Raw genomic sequence first — 12978 nt, forward strand, 5'->3', positions numbered from 1 at the left:
GGACTTACCAACTCAGTAGTCCTGCTGCTCTCTTCCCTGACCTTAAGCTGTAGGGAAAGAGCTGGGCTTCGGTCTTGTTCGGTATTTCAAGGCCACCTTCCTGGTCCTCAGTCATCCTTGCCCACAGGATCTGGAGCTCAGTCCCTGAGCCTCAGTGAGAAGTTAGGTCACAGCTGCCTGTGACACAAGCTGAAGGATGTGACCCTATCTTCCTCCTTCTCCCTATATAACAACACCACATCCCATTAGAGTTGTTGGTTCCCACCCAAATTAGACCAGTCATAATCTTTTCCCATGGAATTTGGAAGTCCATGTATGTATTTAAAGGGAACAACAGAGACAGAGATATCTGATGACCAACCATCCCATTTCTGGTCCCTCCCTCAAACTCAGCTGCACTGTTCCTCTATGAGATAATTCTCATCATCATTAATATTTTGCTTGATCTCATTCTTACTCATATTGAGTTTTTTCTTTTGACACCAGAACAGTCCTAACTCAAGCAGTTCCCCAGAGATCTAAGCATCTGGTAACTTCCCATAGGAAAACTGCAGTGGCTCTAGGGAGCTGGGCCTGGGGGGGCGCTCTTCTCCATCCCCTCTGCCTTCATCCCAAGTGGGTCTATTCTGTATGTTTTATACTTTGGGATTTCACACATCATTTTACTTAAAACATGTTCTGTTGACTTTCTGTTGCTAAAAATTGAAAACTTCTCCCTGTGGACCTGGGGTCTCCCTGATATACCACGTATTTCTATGGTTGAGGCAATTGGATTCCTCAGTTTCCGGCCTCAACTCATCTCTGACTAAGAGAATTGTCCGGTCTATGTAACTCCTGAGATCACTCCAAACGTTCAGAAGCTGTGATTGACTGAGCCCAAATCCAAATGTTCTCATTTTTTGTCTCTCTCTTCTGCCTCAGATCTGCAGTACACCTGTGCCATTTCAAGAGTCTGGAACCAAGTATTAGGTCTCTGCAGTCCAGTGTCTTTTTACAATCGCTCAGACTTCCTAAAGCAAATATTACATGATGGCCATTACCATTTATCTCATAATTCTACAGTTTGACAAGCACAGTGATAATAGGCAACGCACATGATAAATTCTCTTATAATAACCTATAAAGCCCTGTTGGTATTATTTTTGTAATGATATGTTGTTTTACCACTTGAGATTTTAAAAAGATAGAATCAACTGCCTGTTCTAGAAAGGTTTATATATATATATATATATCTCCATTATATATTCTTATAATTGAAGCTGTTGCTAAAAAATTATTGGGCATGTAAGAAATAGCCTCAAATATTCTAGAAGATGAGAAAGGTCTCTAATTTTGTTTACCTGTTATTATCCTTACAAAAGCCTAGGACTAAATTGACATTCACAGAGTGTTACTTGAATCCAGCAATCTCATTTACAGCATTTGGAGCTTACCCATTAGCCTTGGAATTTGGAAAAGTTCATTATAATTAGGGTTGGAGGGTTAGTTCATGCACTTCATTAACTCCTGTGCCAAAAATCTCTACACATTAATGATATCTCCACCCAAGTTATTACATTTTTCTCTGAAAATTATTGGGCAATAAATGTTTGAACATAACTCACGTGATACAATAATGGAATTAATGTAAGTAGAGATGTAATGGCTTCTTTGATTAATGGGTTCTTGAACAACACAGCCGACTGAGAATATAATACCTTTTAATTAGAAGTGAGGACAATTTTCTCTTTCAAATATTGGTACTGCTTACATGGTTTATACCTAAGCACAGGTGAGAATTATTTACAGTCTAACTGAAAGTGCTTATCTGGCAAACTGAAAGCTGGGTTTTTATCCATTCCCCTGATCCATGGCATAATTGGTTCACTTTTTCTTGTCGCATTCAAAGAAAAGCTTCCCCCATCACCCCTCTTTCCCCTCCAAGTGCCTTGGCTATCTGTACTAAACAGGGCAAAGTCTATCTCTGACTTTTTAGTTGCTCCACCCCCACTCCTTTAATTTTGTGTTCACATTTTGTTATCACTACAATCACCGCTCTTATCCTGATCCATTAAATTTCTACAGAAACTCCTCATGGAATTTGGCTAATTTTAAACTCACCAATGTTTTTTTCTCAACTTAAAAATAGATATTTGTAAATGCTTTCAGATTTTTATCTTTCTTATTTTCCAGACCATTTCATTGAAGAAAATTGGCATTTTGATCTCAGTTTTATAGATGTGGAATCAGAGGAACATAGAAGTAATAATCTTATCCAAAGAACATAGGGCTCAATTGCAAAGAATTAATTAAAACTATCATGTCTTTTCTTCAGTCATTCAGCTGTGAATGTGTTTAATGACCTGGTGTCTCCTTTTGGCTACAGTCCTGGAAACACGTTAAGAGAACAGGAATATTCTCACTGTCAGGCTCTAAGACGGTGTTTGGAGAAACCAGGAGGCAGTGCTGTGTGGCAGTAGATTGGGAGTAGCCAGCACTGGGAACTGTTAAAGTCACCCTGCATGAGATTTGTTTCTGGGCAAGAAGTGTTGGTGGTGCTCGAAGTCTAACTACTCCGCACAATTAATTGAATCCTGCAGTAGAAGCAAAACCCCTGGTTGTGAACTCAGGTATTAAAGCCGACGTGCACAACAAGGATGGCAAAAGACCATTTCGGCCAATTCATCCAGGTCCAATGCTGATTTGGCATGGTTACCCCCACGTGCTCCACAGACCTCCTCTGCTCTGAGATGGAGGGACTGGGATTAACCTGGCCTACTCTACCCAGATCATCCGGTGAGTTCCCGCAAGGATATTCTCAAATTCCGGTTTAGTGGTCTTGTTCACTGGTTATAATTCACTGGAATGAAAATCCACAGCTCTCAGTATTAGTAGTTGTACTAGTCATAGCAGATTCTCTGTTGCTTTTATAATTTCACTGGTGGTGGTGGTACAGCATGTGGGGAGGGTGCCCACACACTTCAAGGCATGTGGCTCCTCTACACTGAAGCCCTTTCAAGGACAGCGGCTTTGGGCTCTCCTGAATTTTAGGTAAGTTAGGGAAATTCAGTACTCAGATCAAAGCCCTCTGAAATAAAAAAGCCATTTTCCATGCCAGCTGAGGTCCCTTCATGGACACATGAAAAAGGAAGGAAAGCAGGGGCTGGGAGATAATCAATATTCAACTTAAATAAATTGGAATATTAGAGCTCAGTTTCATTCTGCTCTTCATTTTTCTCTGAACCAGGTCACCCTTTCCTAATTATGACTGAAAACTACTCAGGAATAGAATTATCACAGCATTTAAAGACTGCTGTGTTTAGGGGCTGCCATTGTCCTATAAAAATCTGCATGTAGACTTGAGCTCTAAGCCAAGGATATTTGACCTCTGCTGTACCAAGGGCTCCATTTGTAACCTCCCAGAAGCCCAGTGGCTGTGCCTGATTTGCATGAGTATTTACATAAATCTACATATGCGTGTTTTGCAGGTTTGGTCCATGAGTTGATTATGTCTTGTTTGCTCTAAAAGTTTAGAACTGAAAGTAAGGATGAAGGTTATAGCTATCCAAGAGAAAACCATTCATTGTCCAGGAAATTTAAGAGTCTCTTTTTTAATATGTCTTGCACAAATGAGGATATGACTGAAACTCAAGTTCTTTGGGAACAGAAAGGCCTTTTAAAAAGTAATCGTTGTCAGCTCTCTGCCCCTCCCTGTTCAACAGACAGCCGCATCTCTAGTGCAGTGCCAGTCGTGTCCCCAAGACAAGATGGTGAAGCTCAGAGTGAACGGATTTGGCAGTATTGGGCGCCTGGTCACCAGGGCTGCTTTTAACTCTGGCAAAGTGGATATTGTCGCCATTGGTGACCCTTTCATTGACCTCAACTACATGGTCTACATGTTCCAGTATGATTCCACCCATGGCAAATTCCACGGCAGAGTCAAGGCTGAGAACGGGAAGCTTGTCCTCAATGGAAAGTCCATCTCCATCTTCCAGGAGTGAGATCCCGCCAACATCAAATGGGGTGATGCTGGTGCCGAGTATGTTGTGGAGTCCACTGGGGTCTTCACCACCATGGAGAAGACTGGAGCTCACTTGAAGGGTGGGGCCAAGAGGGTCATCATCTCTGCTCCTTCTGTGGATGCCCCCATGTTCCTGATGGGTGTGAAACATGAGAAGTATGACAACTCCCTGAAGATTGTCAGCAATGCTTCCTGCACCAGCAACTGCTTGGCTCCTCTGGCCAAGGTCATCCATGACAACTTCTGCATCGTGGAGGGACTCATGACCACTGTCCATGCCATCACTGCCACCCAGAAGACCGTGGATGGCCCCTCTGGGAAGCTGTGGCACGACGGCCGAGGGGCTGCCCAGAACATCATCCCTGCTTCCACTGGCACTGCCAAGGCTGTGGGCAGGGTCATCACTGAGCTGAACGGGAAGCTCACTGGCATGGCCTTCCGTGTCCCCACCCCCAACGCGTCCGCCGTCGATCTGACCTGCAGCCTGGAGAAAGTTGCCAAGTATGACAACATCAAGAAGGTCGTGAAGCAGGCATCACAGGGCCCCCTCAAGGGCATCCTGAGGTACACTGAAGACCAGGTTGTCCCTGCAACTTTAACAGTGACACCCACTCTTCCACCTTCGATGCCTGGGCTGGCATTGCTCTCAACAACCACTTTGTCAAGCTCATTTCCTGGTATGACAATGAATTTGGCTACAGCAACTGGGTGGTAGACCTTATGGTCCACATGGCCTCCAAGGAGTAAGAGCCCCCTGGACCACCAGCCCCAGCGAGAGCAAGAGGAAGAAAGAGGCCCTCAGCTGCTGGGGAGTCCCTGCCCCAACTTATCCCCCAAAACACTGAAAATCTCCCGACCTCCACTGTTTCCATCCCAGACCCCCTGAAGAAGGGGAAGGGCTTGGGGAGCCCTGCCTTGTCATGTACCATCAATAAAGTATACTGTACCCAGCCAAAAAAAAAAAAAAAGTAATTGTTGTCAGTCTTCTGCCTTCCATTTCCATAGGGCCACAATGAAACTTCTCATCTTAGAGAAATGAGAATCTATCAATTAAATGTTGAGTATTCTTAAATAAATATTGTTATTATAGACTAAGTTCTCACCCTGAAAGTGAGAATTTATAACTAGATGCATGCCACACATTAAATATTAGAGAAAACTATAAGGGAAAACTTGGGTTTCCAGGCCATCACTATTACTGGAACATCTAAGGCTGGGCTCCATTCTAACTGAGGTTCCCCCCTCAGGATTCTTACATCATATAGCACCTCACCTCACCTCTGTTATTAGATAGCCAGCTTTAGGGCTCCTTTTATGAGGTGGAGTTACATGGGCTTTGTTCTTTAATACAAGAGTATTCCTATTCCTTTTTTACCATTGTGTAGAAGACATAGATCATGAGGATTAAAAATAGGAGCCCTGAAATTATATAATTCTGACCCTGCCACTTACACCCAGTGTGATTCTTGGTTAAGTTGCTTTAATTTTCTATGCCTCAGTTTCCTGCTCAGTAAAATGACTTAGTTATGCCTACCTCAAACAACAGTTATATAAGGTTTAGATGAGACAATGTGCATAGTGTTGACCTTAGAAAGAACTCAATCCATGATGTATATTAATATCATTTTGTCTTTAAGTCAACTCAGTACTTTTGCAGATTGGGTCAGTTTTCTCCCAATTCTGAGGATCCCATTTCCCACTACTGGTTGTATCTCTTGGAACTACCTTACCAACAACTGCAACACTTACGTGGACTCTGAGCAGTACTCTTAGTTTGATATTGTTAGAGATGATTTTTAAAGGACTTAACCTAAATTTTCATAGAGCTGGACAATGGAAATTTCTATGGCATGATTCCTACTTTTCCTACTTCAGCTTCTCTGCCATTTCCCCAGGACTGAGAGTGGAACCTCTTCCCACTGGCTCTTTCTGGGATCAGAGCTGAAATCCTTCTTTGTACGGCAGTGTCAGGACACTTTCACTATGCCTTCTTCATATTGTAGTTTCGGTAGAATTATTGGACTCACTATTGCACACTGAACTCCAAACTCTCCAAAACATTTTTCCCCAGAATTTTTTATTTAAACAAAGTAGGAACCGTGAAAATGAAGTTTAAATCCACTTCTCACTGGCTGAAATGCCTTTATATGTAAACCAAAGACTAAGAAGCATGTCATCATATTCCAGAATTCCTGGAGTATTCAAATTAGACTTTTTCTGGACCCTGGGTTGCATTAGGTGATACAGACTTTAGGTACAATAAATCCTTGAGATTTGCCAGAGATATATGCCAGAGATATATGCTGAGAAACTTGAAGATTCCAAATCTCATGTTCGGAGGTTACTGTGTGCACAAAGACAGGAAGAGAACAACAAAAAGGTCATTAAGTTGTAGATGCTCAACAGCGGACTAGTTTTCCTCACTAATCAGTGATTTCCTCCTTCACATCATGATTCTAATCCATGCCTAATGAAAGTAATAAGAATCAAAATCTCTTGCAACAGTCAAAACTATGAATGGTATATCTATAAATTCTCAAGTTCTGCTTTGTTGCAGAGGTTCATAAAAGGTGAAAATCATTGAGTTTCAATATGGTTTGATGTGAACTAAGACTTGAAATATGTCAGGGATTGGAAACCTAAGACAAGGGAAAGAGTGCATGGGACAATATATCCAATGATAAAAAGAAAGAAATGACGGGGACTGAGAATAGTGTTGAAATGGGCCACAGAGAAATAGTTTACTTGGTAAAGCTCTCATTTGGTGTAAACTATTCTAGTGTTCAACAGTTATTTTACTTCCCAGAAGTTTAGTTGTAATAAACCAGAAATTCATCATGAAGTTTAACCCATTCTTGTGTTCATCATGGAGCTAGATCAGAATACTTGCACCAGAGATGAGAAGACATCAAATTAAATGACAATGGTAGAAATTGGTCACCAACCTCTGTGTAAATTGGTATGTTTGTAGATTCCTGTGGAATTATCTTTCATCCTGTCCTTCAGAATTAAGCTTTTCAATATGTTTTAATCTTTTTCCCTGGGTTTCATTCTCTACCTCTTAACTTATTTAGCTCCTTATTGAACTACATGAACAATAGATCTTCACATGGCTAGAAGTAGAAAAAAATATGATAAAAATATACTGCTTCTAAGAGATGAATGATTTGTGTGTGTGTGTGTGTGTGTGTGTGTGTGTGTGTGTGACATATATGCTGCTTCAAAACTTTTTTCTTTTGGCAAATAAACTTTTTTTTTTTCCTTTTGTTCTACTTTCTCTGCCAAGGAAACTCATTCCCCTGCTAAGTGGAACGATGTGAAAAAAAGACAGCATACAATGACTTGCAACCACTTGTTAGATGACCAGACTCTGTAGTAGCTCTAGTGGCGATGAGGAAATGCATCTGGAGTTTCAAGGCTTGATCTGGTCACTATGGAATTGAGAGCAATTCTGCTCACTTCTCTGTGTTTCCCTTTCCTATAAAATAGAGATGAAAATCTCTTCTCTCATTTCAGGTTGTATCTGGTAGACTGAAATGGTACGAACATGTTTATTTTTAAGGAGGAGAACTATATGGTTCAGATGTCTGTATATACCCAATTTTCTTCAGTGGTCCCAAATTAAACAACATTGTTCCTTTATCTATATAAAGCCATGAACATTTCCTGGCAATTCCAATATTTCAGTGTTCAAGTTACATTTCTTGCACTGCCAAACACACACAGAAATGCTACAGAAATCTTTTCTTTGGCCATACTCTCTAGATTTTTGGTGTTAAAAATGTAATAAATCACTAAACAGTTCAATGGGATATTTCATTTTTTGTGTTTTTGTTTTGTTTTGTTTTGTTTTCTCAAGCATCTATATCTTTACTGGGAGTGTTGAGGATTGATTGGTGTGCCCAAATCCCCACATCACTGTCTTTCCTTCTAGCCCACAATTATCTTTCTCTGTTGGAACAACAATTCCCCTTCTGTTATCAAGTGTTTTCATTTGTGTGACATAATTTGCCTCATTTTTTTTTTCTTTCATTTCAGGAGGTTACATAAACAACCTTATCATCTAACTAAGCTTAGTGAGAAAGGAAAAATGACTTTCACACCCAACTATATGAAACATGATTACAGAATGCTTCTGTTGGCATTCTTACTTGTGAGATTGAGATAGTACAACTCTGGGACAGAATTTATGAGGGAACATCCATGCCAATCAACTCAAATGAAGAAATTTCTAATGCAATCCTTTGGTGACACTTTGCTATTTTCACCATTTTCTCCTTGCCTGGGCTATGGAAAAAGCCTCCTTGCCAGCTCCCTGCCATCACTCCTTCCCCATAAAATAGCCAAAGTGATTTTGTAAAATAGAAATCAGATTTTACATCACTCCCTGTCAAAGTCTTCAGTGCCTTGTCGTAACACTTGGAATCAAATTCAATTTGGCTTAAAAGGCCCACCTCATTGGGGCCCAGCCCTTGTCATCCCGCATCTATAGCACCCACCTCCTTCCTAGGTTTTGAGCAACTTCAAATCTTACAGCGTCATAGGGCCTTCATTTCTGATGTTTCTCTTTATGTCCTTCAGGTTCTTCCATTGGAATGTTGCCCTCTCAGACAAATGCACATACTCACCCTCTCTTTACCCTACCTTTCTTTTTCTTCATAACATCATTTGAAATTACATTAAATTATTTGTTTGTTTTTAGAATGTGTATTTTTTGACAACAGGGTCTGTTTTGATATTACGCACTTCTGTCTCCCCAGAAACTAAAACCATGCTTGGGACATAATAAGTGTTTAATAAACATTTGTCAGGTAAATGAATAAATTCTTAAGCACACACTATATGTCTTTCTTATAGCTTGGTGTTATTATTCTTCAGAGGTGAAAATAAATGTTGTTCTCATTTTTATGAGTAAACTCTTTTTAGAAGATAAAATAATTGAGTCATTTATTTATATGAAAGCTGTTAATTCATTTTGTAGGAAGAGTCTCTTCATTATTTTTTTGGTCTCCCCCAATGAGGCTGAGGATCCTCAAGCCTGAAAATAAAAGTGTTGTTCATCCATCTACCCAACCACTCTTCACTAACTTTTGATCCAACAAAGAGGAACTAAGATATAGGTAATGACTGCTGAGTCCTTGGGTACACAGGAACAGGAGGGGAAAAGACAAAGGCAGTGGTACCATATAAATAGATCACCTTTGTCTCTCCTCTGTCTGGCCCTGGAAGAAATGTCAAGGTGCTGGCAGAATTACTAGTAATTGATTCCAGAATTGCCAAAGCTATGACTGGACATATTGAGGGGGAAAAGAAGTAGTTTCCCTTTGATTCTATGTTTATTTCTTGCAAAGTACATTTGGCCACAGTATCTTTCACTCCACAAGAGGTTATTGAAAGACATTGAGAGAAAAATCTGAACTTAAACTTCCTTAGAAATGACCCTGGGGAAAGGGGTGCTCTACAGCTATAATAAATTATTCTAGGAAGAACCAAAGGGAAAAATGCTGTTCTCATTTTCAGTGAACCTAACAGAACATTTTTCTCCAGACATCGTTTTGCTGGCATTTGATGACAATTTGTCATACCGGGAATTCACAAAGCTTCAAGTCTGCCAGGACCAATCTGAATTGGTAGAGAGGATGTTCTCAGATTTTCTATGGAACTTATAATTATCCAGTAGGGTAATGCTGGAAAGCCAGTCTCTGAATGGCACCCACTAACCCAAACTTAGAGCATTTTACAAAGGATCAAAATGAATCACAGACACATTTGTAAACTCTGTATATTCACATGTTGTTAAGATCTACAAATTCTTGATTCTTCCATTACTTCATTAATTTAATAACTTTATTCAGTGAACATTTAGTAAGCATCTACCAGTGCCAGGGTTTATATCAGGTCAGAGAATAGAGAGATATTTTCATTTTCTCATGTCATTTAGAATCTAGTTTATTTTGAGCTTTCCTATCATGTGGCAGAAAGTCTGTCTGGGAAAAAAATAGGAATTTTCCTCAAGGAGAGAAAGCAATACATGTAGAACTCCTGGTGGAAATTAATAGAAAATGGCAGCTAAAATATAGAGAATGAGATTTCCTAGAGTTAATTTTGATCTCATAGCAGTATGGATTTAACAAGACTAAACTCTGGACCTAAACTTTAAATCAACCAGTTAGCTTTTCTTTTCTCCCAAGGCAACATACTTCATTGCTGAATTCAGACCACCATTCTTCCAAATGTTTACATTTGCAGAACATAAGAGATGTGCAAGTGGGAATAGTTCTACCACATATTGAATTATTATTAGAAAACACACAGTAAAGGCACAGGAAGCTCTTCTCTTTAATTTGGTAAATTGTTAACTTCATAACATTAAGTGTTGGGTACGTTATTAGATGTCTTGAGTCCCAGCCTTCCTTCAGTGGAAAACTGTGTTTTGTTCTTCCTATTGAAAAGTAAGAAGGCATAGATCCCTATACTTAGAGTGAACAGGTCTGGGATTACCACAACAACTACCCAGGCATCCAGAGTTATAGAATTTCTGACTTGCAAACTCCTAAGGCTAATTGCTGATTCTCTCAGATGTGACCAATGTATATGGATTTTTGCCACTTTATAGAATAGAGTTGAGAAATTGTTGCCATCCACACTGCTTGAACTTTTTACACAATTACATAATTTATTAATTTTCATGAATGAGTCTATTTTTGCTTATGCAATCTTTAATCACCAAGTGTCCAGAAGAAAAATTGTCTTTGTCCTTGAGAGATATGTGCACACACACCCAAAGCTGAGTTTTCCCTTAATGCAGGTGTTCTATTTTGCTCACTTTTACAACCCAGAATCTGAACTGGAAGGATGTTTAAGAGATGATTTAACCCAATCTCTAAGTGCCCAGTGAATTAGCAGCAGGGCTGAGACTAGAACACAAAGCGCTTGGGTCCCAAACCATTGCTTACTTTTGGATGAGGCCTGGATAAGGAGCTTCAAGAGCCTTCCTAAATATCCATTGAATAAACCTATGTCATAGACCCAAAGAATTCACATACTGTCTTTATTTTTGCAGCTCATCTGATAGACCTCGGAGATTTTCATTACCTTGAGTCCATGGTGGAATCTAAAACTTTAATTTGCTTAAACCTCATGAGGTCCAAAGGTTATAAGTGGAAAAGGGGATGAAGGGTTAAAGAAGGCTCTTTTCTCAATCCTTTTAAGTAGGTAAAGTTTCCATAGGGAAGACACATGGTGATCTTCAGTGGCACCAAGCTGGCTCATCAACTCTGACACATTCTAAGGAATCCATGTGCCCAGAATAAACCAAGAATGAAGACTTCTTTTCCAAGTGAGGTAAACTGTTACATTTGCAATAGATTGAGATAGGTTCTCTTTCTCTAGGCTTCCAACAAAAAATTTATGTTCTCCAATAACAAACAGGTATTTTGCATTTGAAAGTTTTCCTAATAACAAGACAGAGAACATGTGTCCCACATAGGTTTCCATGAAACCAGGGAGAATGGTTTTCAGTTACTTGGGATTCTGATATGTATTTTACGGCTGCTTTTTCAGTTTTTGTTGTTGTTGTTTTTGAGAGCTATGGCTGCGGTTTCTGAAGAGAAATCATGGCTCCTGATATTTGATTGCATAAGGTGGACTTCATAGGTATGGAGAGGCCTTGACTCCATTTGGGATAGGGCTCATGCTAAGTAATAAAGCAGATCAAGTTTAAACATATGTATCTAGGAGAGAATGAAATTAAAAATTGTTTGCAGAATTCCTAATTCACATGAGAAAGGACAAAGTCTGGAAGCCTTTTTTCTCCCTACACTTCCCATGTATCTCCTCCTTCATCCATTTCTTTTTCATTCCTGACTCAGACAAAGAGATATCCAAAGATGGATAACTCACTCTTCTGGCAATCTTAATTTGATTCTTCTTATGAAACCCAGTCATATAAATTAATCCTCTTCTCACATCAATATTCCCCCATCTCATTAATCCCTTCTTTTCTGCTTTCATTCATGTTTAAACCTGATTTAAAAGGTAGTGTGATGCTATAGTCATAGAGACTTGGGTCTGAATCCTTTCTGTCATTTGACAACTGTATGTCCTTGAACAAATTATTAATGTCTTTAAATCTTAGTTTCCCCGTTGTAAGATGAGAATAATAATAGAATCTATATTTTAGGAATTTTTTTAAAGATAAATGATAATGTATGTATATAGTGCCTGCCACATAGTAAGGACTTAACAGTAGCAATTGTTATTTCTTTGCTATAATTATTTTTTTAAATGTGTAATGTAATAGTGCAGTATTATTACTGCCGTATTATTAGATCTCATCTCCTGCTAGACAAAAATTTCCTTCAATATAGGAGAACATTTCTCCTTCATTACTTGAGAATGTCTGTCATAGTGTTGTGATATGATATAGTTTCACTAAATGTTTATTGAGTAAATGTGGTCAATGATTTGCTACAGTGATTTAAGAAGATACTTCTTAAGGTTTTGTTTAGATCTCCAAGGCTTTAATTCTTTGTCATTTTTGTGCTTTTTGAAATTTGTTGAGTAATTAAGTAAAGTTTGACCTAATAGTGATAATTTACTAGTGTCTCAAAAGTCTTAGTAACTTAGGAAGTTGTGGTCCATAGGGTATGCATGAAATTTATGAGTTTTGGTATTGATGAAAACTAAAAGTGTGGGAATATTAAGATACTATTAGGAAGAATAACAGGAGTTTAATGTATATATAGAATTCTGAGTTTTGTCCTCAAAAGAATTAGACTCAGCTTTTCATTATCTGGCCTTGAATTACATAAGAAAAGAGAATGTGGGGTCTGGAGTACACCCTGTAGATCATCCAGCCAGCACTTCTCAAAATGTGTTCCAACTATGTTAAAAACAGAGGAAGAAGTCTGTATCCAAATCACTTTGGGAAATTTTGACATAAACAAAGATAAGAAAATTCCTTTATGGAGGATTTT

The 12978-nt window shown here is 39.1% G+C and overlaps 1 pseudogene; it reads left to right on the forward strand.

Moving 5' to 3' along the window:
- The first annotated feature begins 3746 nt into the window (after positions 1–3746).
- Positions 3747–4747, forward strand: LOC114222420 (glyceraldehyde-3-phosphate dehydrogenase pseudogene; annotated as a pseudogene).
- Positions 4748–12978: the final 8231 nt, after the last annotated feature.

Source organism: Eumetopias jubatus, unplaced genomic scaffold, assembly GCF_037043125.1.
Source record: "Eumetopias jubatus isolate StellerSeaLion01/CBP00866 unplaced genomic scaffold, mEumJub1_p1.0 scaffold_8, whole genome shotgun sequence".
NCBI lineage: Eukaryota > Metazoa > Chordata > Mammalia > Carnivora > Otariidae > Eumetopias > Eumetopias jubatus.